Below are 5509 nucleotides of genomic sequence, written 5' to 3' on the forward strand. Positions count from 1 at the left end.
AAGGAGCATGGAAAGACCACGCTTGCTCCACCAAGGGACCATCTTTCATTGTGAGCCGTACAGCTCCACTTTCCAGGTTATCTGGACGAAGGACTGATGGCTTCCCAAGGTGCTTGTGTGGTTGCATGTCTCTGAAGGACATTTCAGGCTCACCTATGCTTAAGAACAGCTGCTGGGAGGGATGAAGACAGCTGAGAGAAAAAGGGCAGGTGGGAGGTGGTAATGTTTGCCTTTATTAGGTAACAGATACTCATGAGCCCTGGAACAGGGTTTTCAGACAGCAGATATGTTCCCCAAGGAACCTCCCCACCACCAGTTGCACCTTATATCACAAAACATCCCTAATCTGAACTCCATGTGGATAAATAGATTTTCTTCACATAATCCATAGAACAATTTCCTCCCACCCACAAACAAAAAGAAGTTACAGTATATACACGCACATATAAAAAAAGTTGTAGAGACAGATGGGCAGCAAATTTACAAACAGTGTAGAAAAAACAGGACAAAGATCCCTTGCCCTAGAGAGGGGAAAAGTACCAGCAGTACTAGGACCCTCCATGGATCATGCCATTAGCTACCACACTCTCAGCCCAGCAGCCTCCCACCCTCAGCACAGCTGGTACTCCCTGCAGCCCATCACTCAACAGTGGACAAAGTGAAGCCTCGGCATCTGTTTTTCCAAAGCCCCACTTCCCCTTTAACTACAGCACCAAACTTCCCACGAGTTGCACATAGATCTGGGGAAATACAAAGTAACTCTGAGGCTGCCACAGGTAAAAAGTAGCTGTATTTTAGGAAAAATCCATGATCAGGAAGACAGTGTGAGAACCATTTAGAGGAGAAAAAGGAGGAGGATGTGATCCACCCCCCAAAAAACAGGATCACTGATCAACTAGGAAACCTGGGATGGGCAATCAAAACCCACTCATACCCAAGGGCTGTTCTGCACGCTTAGGATATCTGCTCAAAGCTGAAGTGGCTGCCACCACCTGTACCAGAGCGTCCCCTACACTGATCAAAGACAAATAAGAGCAACCTCTACCCCCTCAAAGGATGAGCTCTCCTCCGACTGCACAGGTTGTGGTCCTTTGAGGCTGGGGGTCCACCAGCTACTCCCCAAATAAAGTGGTAGACAGCAGGAAACAACTTCTGGTCCCCATGCTTTGCTTGCAGCTACGGCACAGGGATGCTGCAAACAGGTTTTGCTGGGAGAAAGGATTTTCTTGGCCCTGGTTTCCACCTTGTTGAAGCCAGGCAACTCTAGGACTAGCATTATCATAGAATCATAGAATACCAGGTTGGAAGGGACCTCAAGGATCATCTGGTCCAAACTTTCTTGGCAAAAGCACAGTCTAGACAAGATGGCCAGCATCCTATCCAGCTAAATGTTAAGTGTTCAATGTTGGGGAATCTACCACGTCCTTGGGGAGATTATTGCAATGGCTGATTGTGAAAGATTTTCCTCTTGTGTCCGATCAGAATCTCCCCAGGAGTAACTTGTACCCATTACCCCTCGTCTTTTCCACGTGACCCCACTTGACCCCCTTTATCATCATGTTCCTTTAAGTACTGGAACATGATGATAAAGTCTACCCCTAAGCCGCCTTTTCTCAAGGCTGAACAAATCCAGTTCTCTCAGCCTTTCCTCACCTGGCAGGCTTCCCAGTCCTTTGGTCATCCCTGTGGCCCTTCTCTGGACCCTCTCCAGCCTGTCCACATTTTTGTATAGTGGGGACCAAAATTGAACACAGTATTCCAGGTGGGGCCTGACAATCACTAACTATAGTGGGATAATGACTTCTTTGTCTCTGCTGGTGATGCCCTTGTTGATGCAACCCAGCATCCTGTTGGCTTGCTTTGCCACAGCAGCAGCACACTGTTCACTCCTACTGAGCTGCTTGTCCATCAGGACCCCAGGTCCCTTTCCACAGAGCTGCTTCCCAGCCAGGTAGATCTCAGCCTGTGCTGCACTCCTGGATTGTTTTCCCAGGTGCAAGACCTTACACTTGTCCTTGTTGAACTTCATAAGGCTCTTGTTAGCCCACTCTTCCAGCCTAACCAGGTCTTCCTGCAGGGTGGCTCTCCCTTCCCAAGCGTCCACTTCTCCACTTGGTTTGGGATCATCAAACTTCATCAGGTTACTCTTGATCCCATTATCCAGATCGCTTATGAAGATATTAAAGCATTGGGCCCAGTATCAAACCCTCGGGGTCTCCACTTGTGACAGGCTGCCAGTTTGAAAAGGAGCTATTTACCACCACCCTCTGGGTGCTGCCTGTCAGCCAGTTCCCCGCTCACTGCACAGACCACTTGTCTAGACACATCAGTTTCTCTAGGAGGAGGCTGTAGGAAACCATATCAAGCACCTTGGAGAAATCCAGGTAGACAATGTCCACCACTCGCCCCACATCAACTGAGCAGGTTACTTTGTCATAGAGGGCGATCAGGTTTGTCAAGCACAATTTGCCCTTGGTGAATCCGTGCTGGCTTTTCCCAATCACATGCTTCATTTGCCCCGTGATAGTCCCCAAGGAGGATTCATTCCATAACTTTCCCAGAGATTGAAGAAAGACTGATGGGCCTATAATTTCCTGGATGTTCCATTAAGTCCTTCTTGTAGACAGCAGTGACATCTGCCTTCTTCCAGTCTTCTGGGGCATCCTCTGATCTCCACTTCTCCTCAAAAACTATGGACAGCAGTCTCACAACATCATCAGTCAGCTCTGGCCCATCAATTTGTAGGAGTTAAACTCCTGTAATGGTTCACATACCAACTCTTACTTCTCTGATGGTGGGGTCTGTGTTTGCATCAACCTGGGTTTTTTTTGTTCCCAAGGCCTGGGGCCCAACAGTGCTGGTAGAGACAGAGGTGACAAGAGTGTTGAGAACCTCTGCCGTTTCAGTGTTGCCAGTGACTAATTCACCTCTCCTGTTTAAGAGCAGGCCAATATTTTCCTTCTGTTTCTGCTTGTTGTTTATGTACCTGAAGAACCTTTTCTTGTAGTTTTTGACATCTCTAGCCAATTTCAATTCAAGCTGAGCTCCTGCTTTTCTAACTGCATCTATGCATGCCCTGGCAATGCCCTTGTAGTTCTCAATGGGTATTCATCTGCTTTTCCATCTCCAGTATGCTTCTCTTTTGGTTTTGAGCAAACTCAGCAGCTCACAGTTAAGCCAAAAGGGTCTCTTGCTGCATCTACTTCCCTTACCTTTAAAGGAGATGAACTGGTTTTGTGCTTCCAGGAGAGCGTTCTTGAAAAACTCCCAGCACTCCCTAGCTCCTTTATCCTCCATGGAAGCTTCCCATGGAACCCCTCTCAACTGAGCTCTGAGTGAGCTGAAGTTTACTCTTCTGAAATGCAAAACCTGTGTCTTGGTACTAACCTTCAGCACGCTCAGCAGGATCCCAAACTCCACAATATTGTGATCGCTGCAGCCACGGCTATTGCTGACCGAGATATTACAAAGCAGGTTTTCTTGGTTTGTATGTAGCATGTCCAGCAGCGCCTCATTCCTGGTTGGCAGATCTAACATTTGTATGAGGAAGCACTCCTCTGTACATTCCAGGAACTTGATGCATGACATGCGAGCTGCTGTATTGTTTTTCCAACAAATGTCTGGGTAGGTGAAGTCACCCACAAGAACCAGGTTCTGTTGGCCCAAAGCTTGCTTAAGTGACCCAAATATTGCTTTGTTGGCCTTATCATTTTGGTTTGGAGGTTGGTATCAGATGTCTACTGTAAGATACCCTTGGAAATGACCCCTCTGATCTTCACCCAGAGGCATTCGATAGGGCTTCCATAATCGCTGTAGCTGACCTGTACACATCCAAGGTTCTCTTTAATATAGAACATGACGACACCTCTTCTTCCTTGCCTGTCTTTATGAAACAGCCTGTAGCCGTCTATTGTGTTCCTCCAGTCATGTGAGTTGTCCCACCATGTTTCAGTTACTCCTATGATATCAGAACCTTCTGACTGGGTACAGAGCTCCAGTTCCTCCTGTTTGCTCCCCAGGCTGCATGCATTGGTACTCATATTCAATTCCTGCAGCACATGAAATCCTCCTTCCAGATGCCAAAAGACCCCATGCAAAGCAAGACAACAAGCCCCCATCTTTTTCCCCTCGTTTTGGAAGGAGCTCAGCTCCTCACACCTCTCTGCAAAAGCTGGATACAGGCAGAAGCTTCTTGCAAAACAGCCCAAGTTCTGATTTTACAGGAGGAATCAGGCTGTATGGGTCTGACTGGGACAGGATAGGACTGGGCTGCTGCCCCTATCTAAGTACTTCTAGCTGCCGACACAGAGCATGTGCCAGCTACACACAGGGAGAAACAGTGTTGCCCACCTGCCAAAGGCTGGTTCCCATATTTGCACGTGTGAGAGGGCAATCACTCTGCACTTCTTTGGAAAGATGCAACAAGAAAGGCAGAGAAAAAGAGGGCAAACCGTTCCTTCCCTGTCCCCAATCCGCCTCCCCCTCTTGGAAAGTCACAGGCGATACCACACCTGCCAAGTCAAATTGCTCTGAACAGTGATGATAACAGAGCTGGGAGACTCACACCCTGAGCCACTGCCTCCCAGTCCCTGCAGGAGCTCAGGAGCTGTCGAGCAGTTGGAGAAGAGAAGGAGAAACACCCAAAGACAAGTTCTAGGACAGGGAATTAAGTAAAATAAAAAAAAGCGTTTCTAAAAATTGTTTCTGCATCAACAAGAAGGCACCAGAGAAGCATTCACCCTTCACACAGAGTGCAGGGCACTGCATGTCCACCTCTGCTGCCACCCAGCACCAGATGACCAGGGAGTCCATGGCCTCCCACGAGGCTCTGCTTGTTGTAGGCTGCCATGAACCCAATCCCCTGCCAAAAACCAGAGGCAGCTCTGCCCACAGGCAGGAGACACGTGAAGCGGAGAGGAAGGGAAATCTGCTGCATCATTCCCTAAGTTTTTGTAAAGCCACAAACACTCCTATAAAAAAACATGTATAAAAACCGTAGAGAAATTTGCTGGGCGGTACTGGCCCCAAGCGATACTCCCAGAGCACCTCTGTAAAATCAGGTCTGGAGGGCTCCAGTGAAAAAGCAGTTTCCTGATGCACACGCAGCTCAAGGAAAGCTGGTGCCTTCCCCCTCTCTCTCAGGAACGGCCCCAGACCTCAGCAGCCATCTGGGGCAAGACTTGAGCAGATCCTCTGCCCTTCCCAAAGCTTTCTTTCTGCAAAGCATTCGGGAAGGGAACAAGATGCCCCTGAGGACAGACACTAGATGTGTCACTTCTCTGTGCCTTGGGCTTGTGGGCCTCTCCCCTCAGCAGGGATGGGGACTCCGGGTCAGGGCAGTGCTTCCCAACAGCCCCAGGCACAGTTGCAAAAACCACAACTAGGCAGATCTCTGCTGCAGCGCCTGAGAATAAGAAAGGGGGATAATAAAGCTAAACTTGGGGCAAGATAAAAAAAAAACAAAACAAACCCAAAACCCTCCCTCCCTTTCCCACCCCATCAGCACAGC

Source organism: Tauraco erythrolophus, chromosome 4, assembly GCF_009769465.1.
Source record: "Tauraco erythrolophus isolate bTauEry1 chromosome 4, bTauEry1.pri, whole genome shotgun sequence".
NCBI classification, from domain to species: domain Eukaryota; kingdom Metazoa; phylum Chordata; class Aves; order Musophagiformes; family Musophagidae; genus Tauraco; species Tauraco erythrolophus.